Source organism: Pogona vitticeps, chromosome 5, assembly GCF_051106095.1.
Source record: "Pogona vitticeps strain Pit_001003342236 chromosome 5, PviZW2.1, whole genome shotgun sequence".
NCBI lineage: Eukaryota > Metazoa > Chordata > Lepidosauria > Squamata > Agamidae > Pogona > Pogona vitticeps.
In genome coordinates this window covers 154,268,274-154,293,841 of record NC_135787.1, presented here as the reverse complement: position 1 = coordinate 154,293,841, position 25,568 = coordinate 154,268,274, and the positions used below count along the sequence as shown (strand labels likewise).

The 25,568-nt window shown below is 43.2% G+C and overlaps 1 long non-coding RNA gene across 1 annotated transcript in view; it reads right to left on the bottom strand.

Moving 5' to 3' along the window:
- Positions 1-8,227: 8,227 nt before the first annotated feature.
- LOC144589654 (uncharacterized) overlaps positions 8,228-25,568 on the bottom strand; it is a 42,083-nt gene continuing 24,742 nt past the window's right edge. Inside the window, exons 2-3 of the long non-coding RNA XR_013545902.1 lie at positions 13,345-13,408; positions 8,228-11,192 (exon numbers count right to left, since the gene is read on the bottom strand). This is a non-coding gene — a long non-coding RNA (uncharacterized LOC144589654). The remainder of the gene's footprint in view (positions 11,193-13,344; positions 13,409-25,568) is intronic.

The following is a 25,568-nucleotide window of genomic DNA, read 5'->3' as shown; positions in this document are numbered from 1 at the left end:
AGGAATGAACACGACTAATTAGAATATAGACCACAATCAACTAAACATGGCTCTATTATTTTAACAATCCTACAAAGAAATGGCATATCACTTTGCCACATCTCAAACCCTGTTGAAGTGTTAGTCATCCCCATTTTCCAGTGCAATCTACCATCTCATTTCCTGAAACCCCGTTGTCTCCAGATTATGGAGCTTCCTTTTACTGCCTCCTTTTCATCCACAGCAGTCACAGGAAATGAGTTCATGGGGCAAGTGAACGGTTTCTAATTTGCTGTCAACAGAAAGGGCCCAGAGACAAGCAACACACAGTGTAGTAACCGTGGACTCTGATATTTGCAATATGCCTCTCATAATAGGACCAGCTCTACTAACAGGAGTGCGGCATAGCTGACTCAGAATCATGGAGGGCTCGGGGAGGTGGGCTCAAGGTGGTGGTGGAGAGACTTGTCTGCTGCACATCCTTGAATGCCACCATCCTCAAGTTTATTTTGGCCACGGCCATAAACACAATATGAAAGAAATATAGGCTGAAATAGAATTGCATAAATCACATAACAAATTTTATGAGGTGGGTATGTGAAGAATTGTTTCCAGTCTGCGGCCCCCTTCAAATGTGCCAGGGCCCCTGGGGGAGGGCATATGACCTCCGTTGAGAATGGCTGCTTTACTGCACCACCTAAGTAGTGGAAGAGGCACTTGGCAGAAGTAGTGGGAGGCAGTATCCAGTTTCCAATGTGGAATTGAAATGAGATTCCTGGAATAAGAGGTGTGCCACTCTATCCTTTCCCTCAAGTATCAGAATATCTTGGGCTAGCCTTCTTCAATGAATGACATACTTGAAAGAGAGCGGAAGGGGAGAAGAGCCCATCAAAGACAGACTAATTTCACAGTGCAAAACCCCTCAGAGGAGAAAGGATTGGAGAGGGATGAACCACACATCCAATTTCCTCTGCTTCCTGCACAAATACCAATATATAGTTTTAAAATGATCCAAGGACAGTTCTGCCTCCTGCCTCACATCAATCAGCTTTGTCTCTCAGCCAGTGAAACAACTGGCAATGCATGGCCATGGCACATAAGGAGAGGGTATTCACTTATCCTCACTGTTAGTGGTTGTGGCCTTGTTTGTCTGGACTTCCTATAATAATCCCAGCCCTTTAATTTAAATAGCTTGACAGTGCGATGTTCTCTATTTATATATGGTGATGTTGCTGAAGGAGATGGAAATCAAATATACAGGAGAAATCCCAACAGTAGGAGACATGCTGGCAATTTCTTCCTAATGTGTATGCAGAACTTGAAGAAACAACTTTTTTTAGACTACAGCTCCCAAGTCCCCTCAAATAACACAGCCAGCAGCCATGCTAGCCAATGGATTTTTGGAGAATCCTTCCCCCCCCCAAGCCCTAATAAACATCTGACACAACTCTCTATGACACAGGCTCATTTAACTCTAGGTGTGATCACAGTGGAATTTTTCTTGTGGTTTGGCTGGGTTTGAGGATACGCTGGTTCACTTCTTTTTCCAGTGACCACATGACATATGGGTCATTGCAAACCAGTCAATCCCTGATCCATGTCTACTTGAAACCTTTTGGGTTCCTCTCAGAGGCTACTGTGTAGGTAGGATCCCTCCATTTTGGTTTACTTCCAATCTGTGTGATCACTGGGATTGAACCAAAGCAGGTGGCTTAAACTGCTCCTTTTCTTAAACCACTTCACAATCTTGGAAACTGAAAGCTTCCTCCCACTCCCCCAAGTCTGAATGGCTACAGCAAAAGCTGCCTTAGCAAACTGCAAACAAGGGCTGATTGGAAATTTCTTCCTTTCTCTCTCCTGACCCCTGTCTGGTCAGCTAAACCAAATTCACTTAAGGAAACCCAACTTCCCAGGTGCGAATTCACAATGGAGCACTTTCCATTTTTACCACTGTGTAGTTGAGCACTAAGTTGGTAACTCTCTGTTGGACAAAAAGAAGGGATGAGGGGGAAAAGGATGGACGGAAGTGCTTTTTCCCCCCAGTAGAACAAAGAACAAAAGGGATGGGTTTTCAGAATTGTGAAAGGGTGTGGAAAGAAGAGGTGAAATACTGTCTACTCTGGGGCCACTTTTTTTATTCTTAAATGAAAGCTGCTCTATAAATTTCCATGCAAAATGTATGCCCCTGTTTATTAAATGGCAAGGGTGATCTGATAAATGCTTTTGTCTGCAATTTTTTGGGCTCAAACTTAGAATCTACCAGACTATGCTAAACATGAGGGAAATTACTTGTTTGGATTACAATTACGGTTGGTAACAACAGTCCGTTTATGCATAAAAATTACCTGCTTATATAGAATAAACATAAGTGTTCCAAAAGGGAGCATTCCTCTTTGCCAGCTGCAACGAATAAACAAGCTGAACAGAATTAACTATAGCTGGGAATGTCTAAATTTTAACACTAATGGCATCATTAGGGTTTCCAAGCAAAGATCTCTGTAACAAACACAATCTAAGGAAGAAATTAAGGTAGTTAACCCCCAGCTGTCTTTTCTTCTGCCTTTAGAAGCAAACGTATGCATGGAAAAAGTTACAAACTCAAAATTATTATTTTTCCCTCTAGGAAAAAGAAATACATGTATCAGCTACCTTGAAAAGAAATTAAGTAATCATGATCTACCCTTTTCAAAACAATTCAGTTTCTGCGTAGCTCAGAAAAATGTGAACCTACATATTAATAGACATCTCACCTGGGATCAAGTCCATTGAACTCAATGGGACCTATTTCAGAATAGACATGTACACGACTATGCTATTTATGGATATATCTGTGTAGCCAACCATGCTAGAAATCTGTTTGTGAGAAAAGTGCAGAAAATCAGACAATTTCTTTGCTGGATTAGATGATTAAATAGAGATAACATCTTCAATATTCTTCATTTTCTCTACTTTAATGTCTTCACTCAAATTAATTAAAAACTACAGGATGCCTGTTTATGAAGAAAAAAAACAGTCAACAAGAGACCATTTACTATAAATATACCCTTTTTACCTGAAATGGAGACAAGTTATCAAAGCAGTATTTAATTTTGCAAGACGTTCACTTCAGGAAAGTGATGGGTATACTTTATGTTACATAATATTCAAAGCTGTAAGCTTCCATACCAAAAGAGAGAGAGAAAGAGAGAGAGAGAGAGTGTGTGTGTTTGTGTCTGTGTGTAAAATACAATTAAATATTTAATAGTTCCCAGTTGAAAAGCGCCTTCACTTTATGAACACTTTCTGTTTACAGACTCTTCCTTTTCTATCTGAAAAAAAAATACTGAGAGGGAATAAATTCAATTTGTAAAACTTTTTAAAATGAATGTGGGATATTGTTCTTCTCTATCCATGATTCAAAACACTGGGAAATGGCCCAGTATTGCTGTGCAATATCATGTCCATGTTGTGAACAGGAAAAAGGATGCCAAACTTTACAGAGCCTGAATGTTGGTGACACCAATGTCAGCAGTCAATTATTATTGCATTATTATTACTATTATTTTTATTTTTGTTTTGGAATTCTCCCATTTTTCAAATTACCTTATAGAATATTAATTTGCTCTGCTGCACATCATCACTGCACTCTTATGCATCTATAACACTTATCTTAGCAATTATCCTCCCTCCTTTCTTCTCCCTTTTCCTCTCCCTCCCTCCCTCTCCATCTCTCTCTCTCTCTCTCTCTCTCTCTCTCTCTCTGTGGCTTGTTGGTGCCCCATCCAGAATGTTAGGGTAATGTGCCTTCTACTGCTTGGTACACAACCTGCCCCTTATGACAGAGAGCTCAGGATAATGTTTTCTGGGGGGGGGGTAGCAAGCTGTCAAAATCATTAATATTTACCTTGCCACCATGCCCAGGTATGAACAGGACAGTTTTAATAACAGCTTCATTAATGTGACTTTTATCAGGTGTTTTAAGGACAATCTATATGCTAGTTACTGTTGCTAGGACTGTAACTACATGCATGGAAAGATTTAAAGGAATTTGCAGCAGTTTCAGTTGCTACACACAACACAAGCAAGAACAATATTGCTGCTGAGGAGGCTACAGTATATGGCTGCCTTTTGCACTGGCTAGCTGGCTGGCTGACTGGTGATGTTTTTGCCAGGGGTGTGGGCAACTCCAGCTGCTCCTTTCTCCTGCCGCATGGCACGCAGGTGAAACTGCTCTGACCCCAGCAATCTCAGTAGTGACAGGAAGCCTCCCCACACTGCCTGCACATTGAGGTGGCAGCTGTTCCATGTCCTGCTTTAATGTGAAGAATTTCATTAAGGCAGAACTTGTGAAAAAGGTGGTTTTTCTACTGCTGTGAGATAACCCACAGTAAAAAGCTTATTTGTGGGTTATCTGAAATTTGTAGTTCCTGCCCACAAGAGTAAATTTCTTAAGTGCTGAGAAGATCTGGTTTTCATGGCAGGAGAGTTTAACACTTCCTATAGTTTGGAAATTACCATTTTTTTATCATCAGGAGAGAAACAAGGCTTTTTGCCATATGATTGCTCAGTCAATTTCAGCTGTATGAAGGACCCCTGTATCCACAGAATTAGTATCCACAGTTTCACTTATCCATGGTCTGAAAATATTAAAAGAAAAAAAAAAAACAGAAAAAAACTATTTTCACATGCATTACCAGAACAGGCCACTGGATGGAGCCAGAGAATGTGCTATGAATACTTGTTAGTGAAGAATACCAACAAGTATTCATAGGAGCCTTGTGGCACAGTAGTTAAACTGCTCTACTGCAGCCAAAACTGTGCTCACGCCCTGGGGTTCAATCCCAGGTAGCTGGCTCAAGGTTGACTCAGCCTTCTATCTTTCTAAGGTCTGTAAAATGAGTACTCTGTTTGCGGGGGGGGGGGTGTCAATGTGTAGTTTGTATAATTAACTTGTAAACCACCCAGAGAGTGCTTTAAGTGCTATGGGGCGATATATAAGCAGCACACTTTGCTTTTTTTTTTTAACATACCATGGTCTCTTGTATACCAGTGTCCAGTTCTGGTAATATGATTTTTTTTTCTTTTTTTCCCTTTTACCATTACACACACATGCACATACACATACACACAGAGAGAGTGTTCACTATTATCCATGGTTTTCAGTATCCATGGGGGCTTAGAACCAATCCCCAGCGGATATGAGGGTCCTTCTGTATAAGTTGCAATTAGAGTAGGCCATTAAATTAATAGGAGTTACCAAATCCCTACTGATTTAATGACTTATTCCAGTGGCATAGTACCAATGGGTTTCAGCTGCTGTTTGTAATGTACAGTTTGGCTCTGCAGCTGGCCAACGTGTACCAACTTGAAAAAGATTGAACATTAACATGCTGTGGATTTGAGCAAGTCTGGACAGGAGTTCAAACTGTTTTAGCCAGTTTTAGTCAGTGGCTGCTTATATTCTTCGATTATGATAGGTCAAAAGATCCTGTCATCAATAGCTCATGACTGGAATAAGGAGGGGGGAGGTGCTAACTTGCTGAAATTAGGGGGTAGGTTCTCCCACACATTTAGTCCATAAACCACCTCCTAGACCAGTGGTTCTCAACCTTGGGTAACCCAGGTGCAACTCCCAGAAATCCTGGCCAGCACAGCTGGTGGGGAAGGCTTCAGGGAACTTTAGTCCAAGAACATCTGGGGACCCAAGGTTGTGAACCATTGCCCTAGACATTGTTGTGTACTGCCTCTTTAAGAGACAAGCCAAGATGGCATTAGAGCAGAGAATTGTAATTTTTTTTTTTTGGCCAGAGTCAATAGAACTCACATCACTTACTTGGGGACAGTAGGCTGCAATTCCCAGAAGGCACCAGCTGAATCAGCAGATAATTTGTGACTTCAGAATATGGGCATCAGTGTGAATTGCTGCGAAGGAAAGTAGAATGAAACATATTGCATTAAGTATTCCTTTAAAAAAATCCAGTATGAGTTACCTTTTAGAAAGGGCAAATTATCCTGGTACATAGAATTATTATGGCAGAGGTCTTCAGCATAAAGCAGTTGAACACTAATTCCTGTGATTTCTTCGTTCTGTTCCATTTCATTTTGTACATTATTCCAGTTAAACACATTCAAAGAGAACAAAGACCAATGGAAGGCATTTGTTGAGAGGCAAGGCAGAATCAATTCTAATTACTGTAGCTTTGAATTACCCAGCTTTTTACTTTGAGGTATTGTTTTTAATATTGTGAAAGTTCCTAAGAGGCATTATAAGAGACCGATTCTCCACACCACTGAGCCATTCAGCTGGTATTTGGTTGCTTGGTTCTTGACCTCAAAGGCATGGAAACTGTCAGTAATATTTACCGGACTTTTCAAAGTACCGTATTTTTCGCTCCATAAGACGCACCTTTCCATAAGACGCACCAATTTTTAGGAGAAAAAAACAGGAAAATATAATCTGTTTTGTTCGCTCCATAAGACGCACAGACTTTCCACCCCCCTGTTTTGTGGGGAAAAAGTGCGTCTTATGGTGCAAAAAATACGGTAATATGGAACAAAATTTCACTGGGTGATGAGACTTGCCAAATAAGGCTTATTCCACAAACTTGCCTAAAAAGAAACTTTGTAAGGCTTCTCTTTCTCTTCTCCCTCGCTTACCTTATTGATCACACCTTCGCCCCCTGTTCATTCTCCTCTTCTGACTTCATTCTCAAATCAGTTTTTCTGCAGTTTGATACATACCTTAGTTACAGCCTGACTGGATTACTGTAAAACGCTCTACCTGGGGCTGTCTCTGGAAAGTATCCAGAAACTTCAGCAGGTCCAAAACGTGACAGCCAGACTGTTAACTGGGGCTGGTCACAAGAATCATATAAGACCCTCACCCACACCCACCCACCCTTTATAGCAGCCCCACTGGCTGCCAATCCATTACTGGGCACAATTCATAGTGTATTCTCGAAGGCTTTCATGGCCGGGATCTGATAGTTGTTGTGGGCTTTTGGGGTTTTTTGGCTGTGTTCTGTAGGTTGTTCTTCCTGACATTTCTTTAGTCTCTGTGGCCAGCATCTTCAGAGGACTGAGTAGGAACTCTGTACAGTCCTCTGAAGATGCCGCCCACAGAGACTGGCGAAACATCAGGAAGAACAACCTTCAGAACACAGCCAAAGAACCCAAAAACCCCACAACAACCAACAATTTAAAGTGTTGGTTCTAAAGTCCCAAACAGCTTGGGTCCAAGTTATCTCAAGGACTGGATCTTCCTTTATGCACCTGCTTGATCATCAGGAGAGGACTTTCTCTCGGTCCCACCAACCTCACAGGTGCATCTGTTGGGGACATGGGAGAGGGCCTTCTCTGCTGCTGCTCCCAGACTTTGGAACACCCTCCCACAAGAGGCCAGGCTGGCCCGAACTTTGCTGTCCTTCTGCAAGAAGGCAAAGACCTTTCTCTTCAGGCAAGCTTTCCCTCTGTGACTAGCAGGAATCTTGTGCCTTACTGTTATGAATGTATTTTTGATACTGTTTTTTGCTTACTGTGTTATAGTGTGGTATTTGACCCTCTCTAGTATTTGTATACTTAATGTTCCTAGATTTAAATGTTGTCTTTTAATGATGTAAGCTATCTTGCATATCTCTTCCTCAAACAGTCTCTTCCCAATTTCAAGATCTGCTCTAGCGGGTCGGGACTTCCAGAATAGAGTTTCAAGTGCCCCAGATCAGTGGTACTTAACCTTGGGTTACTCAGGTGTTTTCGAACTGCAACTCCCAGAAGCCTTCACCACCAGCTGTACTGGCTGGGGTTTCTGGGAATTGCAGTTCAAAAACACCTGAATAACCCAAGGTTAAGAACCACTGCCCCAGATGATAGGGAGAAGGAGATGGAGAGCTTTCCACTGTAGGTGTGCAGGAACTCTGTGAGGATGGAAGAAATCACCTCCTCTGAGATCTCCTGATGGGCCTTTTCCATTTCTGTAAGGATCTTCCATGTGATTTTGCTATGGGGCTTAATAAACTTAGTTGAAGAGACCAAAGGCTGATCTAGTCCAGCATTCTGTTTACATGGCAGTCAGGCAGTAGCCCATGGGAAACCTGCCATTCTAAAGAGAGGTACTGGAGGTGATATATAGCCATTTTGACCAGCACCAGCATTGAAGACCCTCACCTCCATCGGATTGTCTCTCCCCCCCTTTTAAAGCCATCCAAGTGAATAGTTATCCTGTGGCAGTAAGTTCCATGGATTAAATAGAACATGACCTGAAATGGGGCGGGGGTGGGGAGTCTAATTACCCTATTGTTCAGAGATCAAATCATTGAGATATTTATAGCAGCAGACCAGGAGATAAAATAAAATCAAGACATGAGCACTTAAGAAAAATCAACATGCTAAAAAGCAAAGGTGAATAATATTGGTGACTTGTGGATGAAACAGGGGCCTCATAGCTAATTTGGGGTCCCAATGTTCTGAGCACATGGTCCATGAGTTATCTTGAGTCTTCACTTATTGACGAAACATTTTCAGCTTCAGTACCAGGTTGAACCTTCTGGGACCTGGGGATGTCACCACAGAAAAAATCATACTGTGAATCCCTTCCAACTTCACCTCATGTACTGGGAGATAAGGGGTACCTTTGAGAGATACTCAGAAATCCTCATGTGGAAAATGTGGCCCTTAAGGTACTGGAGTTTGAAGCCGCTTAAGGCTAATTTAAACTAGCACCTTGGTTTGAGCCTAGCAGCAGGTCAAGAACCAGCTTGATGGGTTCCATGTACCTAGTCTTCAGGCAATAATCTGATATTTTGCACTCAGCAACATTCCTGATTAAAGTGTTTTTGCTTCAAGATTCAGGCCAGAAATGGACTCTGTTCAAATAACTGATAGTAAGGGCATCCAGAGTTGCACTGAAGCCACATGTGTAGCAACAATTCCCAAAGGATCCATCAAGATTCCTGAAAAGTTTCCACCTTCCCATGATATGAGACCAAAGATGGGTCAGCCCGTCAAGAAACTGAGCGCACTGAAAGGGACAGGTTAATAACATGGCTGGCTTGTTTCAGGAACAAGGGACACTGCTCCTAATTGCGGGGAGATGTAATGCTCACCTCTCATGGTTCATGAGCTAGCCTGAATTTTCACTTGGTTTCTCACTCAGATCACAGGAAATAGGTTGAATTATATCTGGAAGTATAAGTGTTTATACTTATACACCCCAACCAAAATGCAGCTTATCGAAATGTTACATTTTTGGACTACAGTACCCAAAATGCCTCAGTCAGCAAAGTAATGTTTTTTAGCTGTGCTAAAATTGTGGCGTATCTACAGTATTTCCACTAATTCTCTGGAGCTATGTGAGATGAATCAGCTACAGTTTTGGACCAGATGGGTGGGGTACAAATCAAATCAAATCAAATCAAATCAAATCAAATCAATCAATCAATCAATCAATCAATCAATCAATCAATCAATCAATCAATCAATGCAATAAAAGAAAGGTAGCCGGAGATGTTTAAAAATACTGAAACAACCTGAATGGAAGAGAAATTATACAAAACAAAGGTTCCTAACATTAAAAATGTACATGTCCTGGCAGCAAAATAGCTGATTCAAACAGATGCATCCACTTCTGTGTGTTAGTTTCAAGGATTGCCAAGAGACCTTACCTCTCAGTCTTCTTCCATATCTTCATGCACATGCATGTTCTAGCACATGCCTTAAAATGTTACTGACCCATGAAGATGTGATGCTGCTTGGCCATGCAGCCACTGTAAAAACGGTTTATGAGGAAGAAGTACATGTGCCACCAGATTGTTTGTTCTGGAGGGAGAACAGAGAACCACTTGGTTCAGTTGCTTGCCATAGCATGTAGCCATGCAGTCATGAGAACCTGATCTTTCATTAGTATGATAATGAGTGGAAGAAATGGAGAGACTGGAATTCAAAGTAGCAATGTGCACTCAGACCCAGAAAGTAACTGGTTAATTTTTGGGTAATGTGGATGTGATTAAGTTACACTTGAAGCAAACATGATGAGAAGTTACTAAGGTGAGGCGTTGTGTTACATTTTGGAATAACTTTTAAAAATAAGTCATTGTTTAAGGGCATTTTAAGGCATTTGACCAGACTTTTTCAAGTTCTATGCCATTCTTCTTTCAATCCCAAGCAAGCAAGGAAATCATTGGTTTGCTTTGTGGTTTTTTTTCCAGGGTTGAGTATCAGAACCAGCTACTAGAAAGAATCAGAGAACCTTTCCCTGTCTTTTCTCTGGCTGCTGGCAATGATAACTGAACAGGTTGTTAACATACACCCGAGAAACTACATTTGTAACCAGAGCATGGATAATGGCAACTGTGCTGCCAAAAAAAGATAATGATTAAAATATCGAGTTCTTCCTAAAAAATAGCTCTCCAAGTTCTAAGTACACAATACTCTTCTTCTAGAAAAGGCCACAAAACACATCTGAGAATGTGTAGTCTACTTGTTGGGTTACCGCCATGTCTAGAATTTCAGCATGCCACACTTTGTGAAGAGAAACCTGCATCCATCTGGACTTTATCTAGTTCACATAAAGGTTAGTGACAAAATCTCCACATGCTTTCTCAGGATCAGGTTCATATCCCCGGAGAGGAAGGAAGTAATAGGTGCTGTTGCATTTCAGCTATACTATTGTTCGTTCATGTGTGTGGGGCGGGGGGGAAGAGAGAGAGAGAGAGAGAGAGAGAGAGAGAGAGAAGGCTGTGGGTTCAGCAAACAACTTGTGACTTTAGTTCAGTTTCCTGTGTCATAAAGAAAAGAAAAAGCACACCATATAAAAGTTACAATGGCTAGCATCATATTTCCTACAGGCAGGAACATGAAGATAAAAAAAGGAAGCAGGGTAAGATGAGTATTCACTGCAATAAGATCTGTTAATTTATACTTGGCACCTCAGAAATAATGGGAAACAGAAGACATTTTTCAGTGGTGTTTCAATTCTGAAGAGTCTGGTCTGGTTCCGAGGTAATGGGAAGACATTAGGGAATCCAAAATAAAGACTGGGAATTTCATGTCTTTCAGCCTTGCTGCAGTATTGACACACAAGAAACAGCATATGATGGAGACTGCAAGAGGGTCCTACTTACCCCTTAGCCTGTTCTGTCAGCTATAATATAAGCAACAAACAGCCGTGGCAGTTTGGGACTAGGCTCACGTGGGGCTTTCTATTTCCAGTAGTTTCACTTCCCCATCTGGACTTGGACCTGAAAGACCAAGGCAAAGTATGAGTTCATGTGTGTGTGCATACTGAGATATGAACAAGCCCGTTCTAAAACCCTAGAGAACATCATTTTGGATCATGGTGATGACCTGCTTTGTACCTGGATGCTGTAACTTGATGACTTCAACACCAGATGAAGATCTGCATGTGTGAATGAGCCATCCCAGTGTTTGTGCCATCTGAAATGCCATGCTTTCGATTTAGACTTAATTGGCCTACTTTCTTGTTGAAATCAATCTACACGAGGTCACAATGAATGAATGAAAAGATCCAGCTTAGTGTGGATCTAATTCAGTATTATACGGTTCGATTGCCAGATGTTACAGCCAAACATTCATTATATAGATAGGAAATGAAGTACCTGAAGGTGTCAAGCTGGTCTTTTCAGTATTATGGTTTGATTATTTATTCTGTTTAGTTATTATATTTCTATCCTGCCTTTCTTCCAGTGAACTCAAAGTGGTATGCAAGAGTCCTTTCCTTGCTGGCTTACGCTCACAACAACCCTATGAGGTCAGACTGAGAAACAGTACAACCAGCTCAAAGTCACACTGTGAGTGTCGTGGTTCGCTCCGGACTGGAACATCAATCTCCCAGGTCCCAGTCCAGGACCCTAACCTCAGAAGCAGTTGTAACATTGAATGAAAAAAGGGATACCTGCAACTATGGGTGCTGCATTGTATGGAGAGGGTGGGAGGAAGCAGTATTTAGGGTTCTGGTATCGGTTGGCTTTGTATTTTCACTGAGGCAAAACATAGCATATCTGTTTTCAGCACCAGAAATGGAACTTACGTAGATACTTGCACAATCTATGTTTCTTTCTGCCTTCCAAACTTTCTTGATTTTAAAACCAGGGGGGAGGAAAAGTTGTTAATTTATTAGTTATGGGTAGTTGTTTCTCATCTCAGATATCCTGAATATCTGCCAGCAGATTTCTGTGTTCTCCCACTGAACAGTACTGTCTTGCATTGCTGTTTATATTTTCTCTTTCTATGAGTGTTAAGCACAGGAAAAAAAAGGGAGAACAGGAACTCTATAATATGGGTTGGCTGAGGGACGAGGAAAGTAAATTATCGTTGAGTGTTAAAGCAGAACACAGTATTACCTGGCAATTAATTTTATGCCTGGCTGACTCACTAAGTGAATGAATCACCCACAGAAGTCAGCAGGGTTCTACCTAACATGGCTTTGACATTGAATTATAACACTTCTCTATAAATATCACATATCTAGGATGATGAGGAAGGAAGTGTAGCCACAGGGAGGCAATATCCATGTCAGGATTACTTCTGGGTCTTCTGATTGATTTTTTAACGATCTTATAATGGTATCACTTGCTCCTGCATTTGTATTGTTTTGGAGACCACACAGCCCTTCTCTGATTTTTTTCCCTCAGTCTCAGTGTTTCTAATTTTAAGGGATGCCCACAGAATTCTGAACTTAGAAGGAAATAAATGTTTGACATCCTGAAGGAATGTCTCACAGTATATTTGCTGATAAGGCAAAGATTGAGTGCTTTGTGCTGTGTGATACACCAAAAGGAGCTTTGACAGGTGTCTGCTACCTCTACAAAAGTTTCTGAGGGCAAGGACAGGAAATGTCAAAGCAAAAGCCACAGTAGAGAGAACCTATTATGGAGCAGAGCACATAAAAAAGGTGACTCTGGAACTTGTCATTCAAAAATGTGTGACCAAAGAGACCGTGTTTGGAGATTTCTCACTTCTTCGTGTGACTTCAACCATTGTGGCTCTAATGATGTGGGTTATATAATTCATGAAAGCTCATGCAGTAAAATGAAAAAGCTTAGTTTTTAAGGCGCTACAGGACTTCCTTGTTTTTGCTTCAGAAAAAGCTGGCACAGCGGCTTCCTCTCTGGAAATGGTTATAGCTCCCATGATATTTTGGAGGAAACCATAACAGTTAAACTACTTTAAAAGTTCCTGTAGAGAAAACTCATTTGTTTAGCGCTTGTGGGTATTTTCTCTGTCAGTTTCAGCATTGTTTGCTACTGCAGTATAGAAGCAGAGTTTTACCATTCTAGTCAACCAGCTACAGGGAACCTACACTTCATTGGCCAGCTCCGCCCTCCCCATCCAGCCAACCATGCCATCTCTCCAATTGACCTATGTGCTTACCAGGTCAGCATCTTCCAGGGCTGACATCTCCCTCTGTTTTTCTTTTTTCTTTTTTGCCTGTGCACTGACAAAAATTAAAAAAATATTCAGAGGAATGCATGATTCTTGTTTTCACACTTCCCCTCCAGCACTGTGACCTCTTTTGCTACATGTATCTCAGCAGTCAAGTCTTCAAAGGAAGCTGACATATTCATTCTAGTGATGAGCCATGTTTTGCTTTTACACTACTTTTCTCACTTGAGGGAGCACTGATGCTAGATAGAAGATCAGCATCTTGTATAATTTGGCTCTTCCATATCCCTATTGTAGCATTTGCAGGAAACATGGGAAGAGCACAGGAGAAGGAGAGAGAGCATGAGAAAGAAGAACCAGGAGGAGAGGGGAAATGGAAGAAAGATTAAAAGACTTTGAGAGTGAAAGCAGGAGAGAAAAAGAGAAAGAAAGGGAGACAATGTTGGCTTGGTCCACATAGCTTTGGTTGTATTTTCACTTACTCTGTTTTTGCCACATTAATCTCTGATGTCCCATCTGCAAACATTTACTGTACATGGAAATTCTTGGGATGGAAAAGGTTTTCTACCCTGAGTAAATGTCTCTCTATCACACACAGCCATACATTTCTTCCCGATTTTTCAAATTAGCTATCTCTGCTAATATTAATAATTAGCATTTATTCTGAGAAATCAAAAGCCAAAGTTTCCTTCTAAAATTAAAATTGTGAAATCTAAAGAGTTTTCTGTCTTTAAAGGCTTACTCTAGATTTTTAAAATGAAAGTCAAATGGTTTACTGGAGATTTTTGTGGGTATTATCTTGACATATCTGATAGAAGTCTTTGTTTCCTGCCAAAGTCTATTAAAATCTCTACTGTAACATACCATCTTTTGTATTCAAACTTACTTCAAATACATTTCCTTTAAGGTCTGAAGAAAAAGTGAATTTAAGTGCAATGCACCTGTGTTTTGCAGAATATTTCCTTCACATACATAAAGTTCCAAGTAGCTTTAGAGCACTGAGTTTTAAAGCAGCAGAAGATATATGGCCTACATTTCAAACAACAGGAATTTTGTGAGGTCACACATTACACTGCAAGGAAACTGCAAAGAAACTTAAAATCAGAGAAGTACCTCTATATTTACTCTTTTTCAACATATGTAGAAATATGGATTGCAATAGGCTTCTTCTGTGTGCTCTTCTATTTTCACTCACGTTTCAGGAAAATACCTGGAACACTTTTTCTTACCTATCCTTATGATGAAGTGAGGTGGCCACATTTTAGCATAGTCATAAGTGGAGCACATATTATTATTATTATTATTATTATTATTATTATTATTATTATTATTATTATTAGTATTATTATTATTATTATTATTATTATTATTATTATTATTATTATTATTAGTAGTAGTAGTAGTAGTAGTAGTAGTAGTAGTAGTAGTAGTAGTAGTAGTATTTTGGAAAAATTATTCTGTGGTATTCTTGAATAGGGGTGCATAATCCTTAACATTAGAATTAATTGGGGTTAATATAAGTTGAACATGGATAAGAATTGTCATTGTACATATTCACTAGAAATCACAGATACGATATAAGGCAACGAATACATACCTTATATATCATTTAGTCAACAGGCTTAATTTTCAAGTAATGCTAAATACTGTATATAATTATTGACTACCAACAGGTAGACAATCATTCTGATCAGGCAACCCCATTGACAATTGGGTGTCCGATGCCATTCTGAGATACTGTACATTAGCCAAGCAATGTGCAGAAGTCACTGTTGGGGCTGCCAGTTTGAGAATGAGAACTGGAGAACCAAGAGGTCTCAACTTCATGTATGTGAGCATGTCTGTAGAATTCAGAAGGTCGCAGGGTGGTTTGACAATTACAGAGCTCGGGATAAGGTTGTTATGAAGAGGATACATTTGACAGGGTAAAAAGCACTGCCAAATGTATGTTGTATCAGCCGCTCAATCAAAAATCAATAGGTGATAAGAGGAACATCTCCAAAGTGAGCTGTAAAATTTTGTATTCCAGTTTAATGGAACTCTGTAGGTCTGGAAAACATGCTTAACTCACAGAGCAAGCAGAGTGACTTCCTGAGCCAGTCTTCTCTTCTTTGCTGTTGACATTGTGTTTCCAATCTATCATTCTAAAGATTACTTTTAAACATGATGTACTCAAGTTATTATCATTAAATACTCATCCAGAATCCTCCTCCTTTGAAAAGACAAGTTACTAATTCCCTTAGATTTAGCTTCAATCTTCATTGAGTAAGACACTGAGTTCATGGTCCTTTGTCTGCTGGTATATAAATAAATTTATTTATATACAACGTATATATAATATTTATATACATATATTTGTATATACTGTAAATATAATATATAAATATAATAAATATAATATTTCTGTAATATATAATAATATATATTACAGAAAGAGTAAAAATATAATGCACAATAAAAATAAATAAATAGACATTAAACTCCACATCATCACAAGAGAATAAAAATAGGAACAAACAGCCACTTACAGGCAAATCTAAAGTGCCCGGGAGAAGAAAAATGTCTTGGTTTCATGCCATAGAGGTCACTGTGTGAGGTGCCAGACAAGCCTCCTTGGGAAGGGCCTTCCATGAATAGAGTGGCAGACCAGACAGGATCTTCTGTATTGCAGTCACTGACCTGACTTCATTCACCCAAAGAAAGCCTTCAAAGACAACCTGGGAATTCTGGCAAGTCTATGATGGTGGGGACTTTTGGTCTTTCAGATGCTTTGGGTTCTAGTCGCCTAGAGTGGTCGTTTTGACCAGATAGGCGGGGTACAAATAGAATAAATAAATACAACAAATAAATAAATAGTTTCTGGAAACCTCATCCACTACAGTGAGTCGTGACATTGCAGCCCAAAACATCTAGATGGCAAGGGCTTCTCACCCTGTTCTGAGTACTGTCGCCTCAATCCATTTGCAGCAGATTGGGAGCCAGTTTTAGCTTATGTAACACCCATTATAACATGGTCATATCAATCAATGCCAATGAGTAATTTAGCAGTTGTGATTTGGATTAACCGAAGTTTCCAGGCTACTTTCAGAGTTACAATGCATTATTGTGTTGCTGTAAACCAGTTGGGAGGTGACTAGAGTATGGATGACTGTTGCCAAGCTATCTATAAACAGACAGCACCACAGTTGATGGATATATCAGCCCGAGCTTATAAAAGGTGCTCCCCTAAGCACTACAATGCTAGTTCTGTTAGTTCACAGTTCTATTTTTAAAATCACCACAATTTTATACAGTATGCCAAAGAATTCTTCTTCTTCTTCTTCTTCTTCTTCTTCTTCTTCTTCTTCTTCTTCTTCTTCTTCTTCTTCTTCTTCTTCTTCTTCTTCTTCTTCTTCTTCTTCTTCTTCTTCTTCTTCTTCTTCTTCTTCTTCTTCTTCTTCTTCTTCCTCCTCCTCCTCCTCCTCCTCCTTGTCCAGCCCTGCTACATGCACGAGATAGCCATGTGGGTTTTACGGAGAAGGAACAGGATCAGTGGAAGCAAAGGAGTTAAATAAACAGGTAGTTGCCTTGTGTAACAATTTTATGACCCAAGGAGAAGAAACAGTGCGCACATTTTGGTTGTTTGATTTGGCTGCAAGTCAGTAAGAAGGATGTTATTTAGCAATTTAAAGTGTTTGGGCAACAAAACAGCAGCGTGCAAGTGATGTTGCAAGAAAGGAAGTCGCTCTGAGACAAAGATTTCTTGCAGAAATACGAGGAGACAAACCGTGTGCTGAGATTGTACTGGAGATTACCAAATGGCTAAACACTAGTGGTGTAATCAGAAGGGAGCAATGAATGAAGGTCAAAGGAGAGATGGGTTCAAATCTCTCCTCAGCCATGAAGTTCATATGCTACCTCTGGACCAGTGAATGGAAATGAAACACATGGTACCCAAAATTCTGATGGTATTTTTGTAAGGTTTATGTAACTTGAGGAGGGTAATTGTGGCTAATCGACAAATTGCAACTTATTTGTGCAATTGAGGGTGTGGCCAGACATGTGACTTAGATACATCCTGGCACTTCATCTGCACAATTAGTGAACTTCTGTAGAAATCAGGCAAAGTTATTCTGGCCCCAACCATTGACTCAGTCACAGATGATGATTCAAAAATCCCACTTGTTGACAGATCTGCTGTAGTTGGAGCTACCAGCTGGGAATAGATGAGTGATATAGTACAGTGTATTTTGCATATAGAAGGTCCTGAATTCACTCCTTGATGTATGGAATGAAAACAACCAGAGAACAATTAATGGAAATACCCCTGATCAAAATCCTGGAGAGCTAGTGGGAGGAAAATGTCTCTGGGGGATAATTTTTATATTTCCTTAATTTTTGCCCTCATCAGCATTAGGGATACCTCATTATTTCAAGTTAATGTGGAAGAAGGACATGGTGATAGGTAGGCACCCATCTTTTTGGTACATATAACATCTGAATATTTGTTAATGGTACAGTACTGAGCTGGATTTGACTTGTTTGGAGTAGACACACTGTATTTGAATACAATAACACATGGGGGCCTTAATAAGATTCATAATTATATAAAGTAACATCAGGAGCAATCTTGGGGTTGAGAGCATTCTACCAGGAGGGAGTAGGCGAGGCAGAAAATGAATATTATGTTTAAATTATTAACAGTTATTGAACTAACATGCAAATCATAGTTCTCTGTTTGAACTAGGGAATGTGTAACCATGGATTCATACTGATTAAGAAAACTAAGGTGGCTGCTAATATATATCACACAGAAGAGTGAGCCCGCCGCTAAGTCCTCGGACTTTGAGCTGGCGGGCGGGGTTTGCCACCCACCCCGGAAGGACGCAAGACATCGCGGGAACGGGCTAGGCCGAGCGTGGAGAGCAGGCTTTATAAGGGGGCTCTCCATCTGCATCGGCCTCTCTTTCGTTTCCGGGCAGAGCAGGGTTGCTTCGTTGTGACCAGCGTTGGGAGCTGCGTCACGGCGAGGCAGGCGGAGGAGCCTGAGGGTCGGGCTGCATCGGCGGCCAGGAGCATACGGTGGGAGAAGGGAGCCGGGTGGTCGGGGCTTCCCTAGCCCACACGGAGTTCGGCTGGCCGGGCGGTTCCGAGGAGCGGTGGGAGCGGCGACGGGGGAATGTAGTGTCCCGCGCGCCTGCACACCCCGCTTTAGTGTCATCCCTCCTCCCTTCTTGGTTTTTTCTGCCTCCGCCCGGCAGCGAGCGGCCCGGTATGATGGGGCCGTTGCGCAGGTCGGGCGAGATACCGCCCGCGGCCGTGTCCTCGGCCTTGATTTGGAGTGCTGGGGGTTACGGGGCGGGAGGTGAGTAGGCGCGAGTTGGCTGGTGGGGGTGCGAGGGGGTTGTGGCGGCTGGGCCCCGGTACAAGGGGCGGAAGAGTATGGCACCGGCCCCGCGGCCCTCCCTCCCCCCGCCCGCCCCCGCGCGAGGTGTTCCCCTCTCTCTCCCTCCGCCCTCCACCCCTCTCTGTTCGGGCCGGCCCGACTTACTGGCTTTGGCCCGAGGGGAGCCGGTCGGCCACGTGCGGCGGCCATTTTGGGTACGGCCGCCATTTTGTGTGATGCAGGGGAGTGGAGGAGGCTCCTTATTTAATTAAATAAATAAAAAAGGGAAGGAATTATAAGAGAGGGAATACAAAAAGATATATATACATATATATATATATTAAAGAAAAAAAAACTGATTGGTTCATTAAGAAAGGAGACTAAGGAAAGACTGATGACTCTGGCACACGGCAAAAAAAAAAAAGGGGGGATTACAATGCTAAAGCATGGACATGGGTTTGGTGCATAGGCAAGTGGGGTTTGTGAGGTAGCGGTCATGAGGATCGGTTATTAGTTACGGATGTCCAAAGTAAATATATAAATAAATAAATAAATAAATAAATAAATAAATAAATAAATAATAATAATAATAATAATAATAATAATAATAATAATAATAATAATAATAATAATAATAATAATAATAATAATAATAATAATAATAATAATAAATAATATTAGCAATAATAAAGCATAACATAAAAGAACGTATAACAGAATAAATAATTAAAAAAAAAAGAGAGAGAGAGGGAGAGCGGATTGAGGCTGTTATAAGGGCCGCAGTGGGCATGAGTGCGGGATTAGCACATGCCTGGGCATAGGCGGTTTGGGAGCTCCCGAAGGGTCGTCCAGGGCAAGAAGGTGTCGGGGGTAGGCGGCAATTGTGTGGCTAGCCATCCGGGGGTGCACAAGCATAACAATAATCATTCTGGTATTGCTTTATTTTAGGTCAGCTGACTGCAGTGGTTGCAAGGACGCATCGGGTGCAAGGTTGTATTTTACTGTGGTGTTTTTGGATTGGGTAATCTTAGACGGAGTGGGGCAGCGGAGGCAGGTCGGCTTCACTGCCCACCGGGCGTTCTGCGGTGTGAGCACGGGTTGTTAGGCTAGGTAGCATCGGTAGGCAGGTCGGGGAGGTCATCCTGGGCATAAGGCGAGGCGCTAATTGGGCTAAGTAATAGACCCTAGGGGGCAGAACAGTGGGGTTTGAAAATGGCGCCTCGTAAAGGACGAGGTACATCAAAGGGCAAGCAGCCCGCTAAACGACAACCTGTACCGCAGCTGTCTCCACCTCAGTCGTCTTCAGATGAGGATTCTTGGCCGATATGGCAGGAGTTACAGGATAAAATGTCTGCAATGGAAGCTCAGAGGTTGGCCGCGCAGCAGGCGTTGCGAGAGGGAGAGCAGCCACGTAGATCGGCTAGGGAGTCAAGGGGGCTCAAGAAATCCAGGTTGAAGGCGATAGCACAAGATCTGATGGCTCGCTTTACCGCTTTTGAGTCTGCACAGGTGCTGGATAATCGACAGGGTGCCCCCAAGTCACCAGTCCGTTCCAGATCAAGGGGCAGTGACAAGGAGACAACGACTATCCCTAGAGACAGCGCTTCAGCGGCAAGGCAAGAAGCTCGGGAGGAGCTAGAAGAAGGGGAGATTATGGCGGATTCCCCATTGGAGCCTTGCGTGGCATCAACTTCGGAAGGTGAGTGTATTATTGCACCACAGCTGCAGTCTCCTGGGACGGGCTGGCCTTGGGCGGGCGGAGCCATAGGTACACCACCGGGAAGCGCATCACAGACACCACTAGATAGAGGGTGCCCTAACGCGCCTTGGCCCTATATGGGACCACAGTGGGGTTCATGGGGGGCACCATGGGGAGCCACGCCTCCGCCACATCAGCCAGCGAGTTCTGAGGTTGCAGGCGGGTGGCATCCGTCAGTACCTAGCACGGGCTACAATTCGGTGCCGGCGGCGGCCTTGCCGTATGCAGATTATGCAACGCCCGTGGGAGATCATCTGACGGCGGCCACGAAAGAGAAAATTTGGCGTGGCGAATTCGTGGACTTCTTTGACTTGCTGAATAGGGACTGTGAGAAAAAGGATTGGGACAAGGAGGATGAAAGGGAAAAGGAAAAACATAGGAGGAAAAAGCCCGATAGGAATTGGACGAACTGGCTGCCAGGATTTGTGATTTATGCTGGGGTATTGATAAAAATGCAGCCCTGGAGGGCACCATCGCTTTTCCAATATCTTGACACAATGATTAGGGCCTCCACTGATTTCGAAGGGTTGGCATGGCTGAGATATGACGAGGCCTTCCGCATGCGGAGCGCCATTCAGCCCAACCTGAGGTGGGACGAGCCTCATCCACGTTTATGGTTACAGCACATGACGCCAGCCAAATCAAACATGGGGGATAGGTTTGATAGTGGACATCTGAATAGACGGACACGGCAGGCGCAGTTTGCCCGCCCTTGGGCGGGTCAGGCGGTTCAACCCCGCTTGTTGTGCTTTCAATACAATGCCAGAGGATCTTGTGCGAGGAAGCCCTGCAGATTCAGGCATGAGTGCCTCACATGCGGTGGCCAACACCCAAGTATCAATTGTTTCAAAGCGAGGCAGGACAGAGGGGCAGGTGGTGTTAGGAAGCAAGGAGGCGGGGGAGCTCCTGGAAAAGGGGCCCAGCCCAATTAAGTTGGAGATTCTGGAGGCATGGCTGCAGTGGTATCCTAGGCATGAGGAGGCTATATATTTACTGGAAGGATTTAGAAACGGCTTTCGGATACCGGCAGTGGGTGAACGTAAAAGTTATGTTGCGCGAAACCTTCGTTCAATTAAAGGAATGGAGAGTATTTTTAGGAAGAAAATAAGTAAAGAAGTCCAGGAGGGGCGAGTATTAGGCCCCTTCAAGGAGCCGCCCATTGGGAACCTTAGGGTTTCTCCGTTGGGCATTGTTCCAAAAAAGGCACATGGTGAGTTTCGTCTAATTCACCATCTATCTTTTCCTGAGGGGGAGTCGGTTAACGACGCTATACCACCGGAATTGTGCACGGTTAGATATACGTCATTTGACGAAGCTGTTAATATGGTTAAAAAATGCGGAGTTGGTGCCAAGCTGGCGAAATGTGACGTAAAATCGGCCTTCCGGATTTTGCCAGTCCACCCAGAGGATTTTTGTTTGTTGGGGTTTCAATTTGAGGAATTATATTATGTAGACAGAGCGTTGCCTATGGGTTGTTCCGTGTCATGCGCGGCTTTTGAAAAGTTTAGCACGTTTTTAGAGTGGAAAGTTAGGCAAGTATCGCGATGTACGTCGACGGCCCATTATCTCGACGATTTTCTCTTTTGTGGGGAGCGGAATTCAGGTAAGTGCAGGTTTTTATTAGACACGTTTAGGGATTTAGCACGCAAGGTGTCGTTGCCTTTAGCGGCGGAGAAGACTGAGGGGCCAACTACGGTCCTGACTTTCTTAGGCATAGAGATAGATACCGAGCAGCAAACGTCACGGCTACCAGAGGAGAAGTTGAGAATTTTAAGAGTCAAAATAGGGGCGTTGCTGGGGAAGTCAAAGTCGACACTCAAGGAGCTACAGGAGATAGTCGGGCACCTCAATTTTGCTTGTAGAGTAGTGGCCCCCGGACGGGCATTTGTTCGGCGTCTTTGCATGGCCATGACGGGTCTTAAACGCCCGTTGCACAGGGCACGGATAACTCAAGGTATGAAGGAGGACCTCAGAGTTTGGATGCAGTTTCTGTCAGGATTTAACGGGATTTCTTTTTGGAGGTCGGAGAGGAGTGTACAGGTAGAGTTTCAGGTGCACTCAGATGCTTCGGGTGCTCACGGTTTTGGCATTTACCATCGAGGAAAGTGGTGTGCAGGCTCTTGGCCAGAGGCCTGGCAGGAAGAGGGTATTACGAGAGATCTCACTTTTTTAGAGTTTTTTCCCATAGTCGGGGCTTTGTGGTTATGGGCTGAAGAATGGGCTAACTCGGTTGTGCGTTTCTGGTGTGACAACGAGGCGGTGGTGTGTATCATCAATTGCCTCACTTCACAGAGCGCGTCATGAGGCTAGTCAGGGCATTTACATTAAGGGCGCTCCAGTACAACATATTAGTACATGCTAGGCACATCCCGGGTCTTGACAACAGCATTGCCGATGCTTTATCACGTCGGCAGATGGACCGTTTCCGGCAATTGGCACCGGAGGCCATGGAGTTGCCGGAGATCCTGCCTCAGGAGGTGTGGCAAATTGGCGTCACGACGCATCTGAGGCGATAGGTTTGGCTTTGGCGGAGAGGACACGGAAGGGTTACGCGGCTGTGAGTAGAGAATTCGTAGAGTTTAGACACATGGTAAACTTGGAGCAAGTTTGGCCACTGCCAGTTGAACACTTGCAGCAATTTATGGTTCATTTGCATAGAAGAGGGCTGATGCCAGGGACCATTCAGGGAAAATTGTCAGCACTGGCTTTTTATTCGAGAGTACAAGGGTATAGGGATCATTCAAAGGATTATAGGATTAGGAAGATGCTTGAGGGGTGGACAAGGAAGAGAGGGAAGGTGCTGGATTCTAGGTCACCCATTTCTCCGGCGCTACTGCAGCAGTTAAGCGAGCAGTGGGCGAATTTGTGTAGAAGTGAATACGAGAGGGCTTTGTTTGGGGTGGCATCGTTACTGGCATTTTTTGGTGCGCTTCGAGTTAGCGAGTTAGTGGCAACAGGTAAGGAGGACAAGTCAAGGGTGGCCTTGCAGCTAAGGGATGTCTTTCTAGGTGAGGATAGCTTGGAGGTGTTTATTAGGCGTTCAAAAACCGACCAAATGGGTAAAGGAAGGCGTTTGGTTCTGAGGCGATGCAGCGTGGAAAAGCTCTGCCCGGTAAGAGCAGCAAAGGTGTACATGGAACAGCGTGGACAGGAGGAAGGGTACTTCCTTATGCACGCTGATAATTCACCTTTAACGAAGTATCAATTCTGGAGAATGACGGATTTGGCACTGCAAAAGGTGGGAGTGCAGGGATTGCGCTTTGGTACGCATTCATTTCGGATTGGGGCGGCCTCTACGGCTGCGGCATTAGGTTATAGCCCTGAAGAGATTAAACACCTGGGCCGTTGGTCGTCAAATAGTTACCGGAATTACGTTAGGAGCTTGTCTAATGAATAGGTAGGGTGTGTTTGTATTTTGCAGGTGTTACAGTTCATGGCCGGCGGAAGGACGTGTGGATCATCGGTCATAGTTACATTTATTGGGCAGAGCGTTATGCTGCCGCCTCCCCTTGGGGGAGAGATTTAGGTTTAAGCGCTTGGGCGCAAGTTACTTGGAGAGGAATCCGTGGAATGCAGTGGATACAATTCAACAGGACGATGGCCTTCAGCACTTCACCACCTGATGTTTTGGTGGTGCATCTAGGCGGCAATGATTTAGCCAGAATTGCCGGTAAGGCATTGATATTAGATATTCTGCGGGACCTGAGGTGGCTGAAGAGCAAGTATCCGTCACTGCGTATTTTATGGTCCAATATCACTCCTCGGTTGGCCTGGCAAGGCTCAGGGAGGACTGATGCGATAAATAAGGCCCGGCGGGGCGTGAATAAGGAAGTGCGTAGAGGTGTCTGCGGCGGCGGCCTCGGAGCAGTGATACAGCATCAGCGTATCCAGACGTCACGTTTGGAATTGTTCCGCAGTGATGGGGTACACCTATCAGACGTCGGATTGGAGTTGTTCTTGGAGGATATAAAAGGGGGCCTGCTTCGTGAGCTCCAGGGGCTCTGTGGCGGGCATGCGACATAGCCGAGCTAGTGCGCATGCTGTGGCGGGTAGTGCGGAAAGAACCGGTATTTCGGTGTGTCCCAATGGATAAATCAGTAAGCTAACAGCGCATCTGACCTTCCGGCATTGCGGATCGTGCGATCACGGTGCCTGTGGGGGGAGGATGCGCTGGGCCACTCATAGACCAACAGACATCAGTTAAAGATGTCTTGAGGTCTGGGGTGTTTATTAGCGGCTAGGCAGGATCCGACGGTTATTCGACCGAAGGAGCTTGGCGGCCGGGGACTCGCCCTTTGATCATCTTGGGGTATGATTATACCCCAGTTTAACGGTTTTCCGCACTACAGCAGGCCCCCATATATCTTGTTGGCCGAAAGGCTGGTTATTTGAATTACCAAGTTGAATAAAAGTGTGGCCCGCATTAACCCAAGGCGATGTCTCGTGTCTTTATTCCGGGGTTGGGGTGGCAAAGGGGGGCAGGAATGGATAATCAAAAAAAGAAAAAACAAATTTACATCCAATTTGCATATGCTAACTTGTATAGAGAGATGCATTTTTGGAAATTACTATAAATTGAAATTGAAATGTAGTACATTCCATCAGAGAAGGGAAGATCAGGTAAGCTCTATGCCTCCCTTCTCAATCAGGTGCTCACTGTTAACAAGTAAAGTCAAAGACCCGGGTCTAACTTCATATTCTTTATCTTTAAACTTGACTTAGTCTGGACAACTGTTCAGATACAGAATCTATGAAATCTCTCCCAGATGCCTCCACCCACTCATTTCTTTAAAAATGGCTTTGATATGACAAATTGTGTCACCTACACAAAGCCATTGACGATATCAGCCCTCCAAATGGTATTTGTGTGTGTGTGTATGTGTGTGTGTGTGTGTGTGTGTGTGTGTGTGTGTGTGTGTGTGTGTGTGTGTGTGTAGGTTGAGGGATGGGAGAGGGTCACATCATTGTGTGTGCCCCCCTGAAATCTCAGATGCCTTCAAATACAAGATTGCCCTCAAACAGACTTTCAAATAGAAGATAATGTTTTCGTAAAGATGGATATGGAGCCTTCCTGATCAAGACCGAATA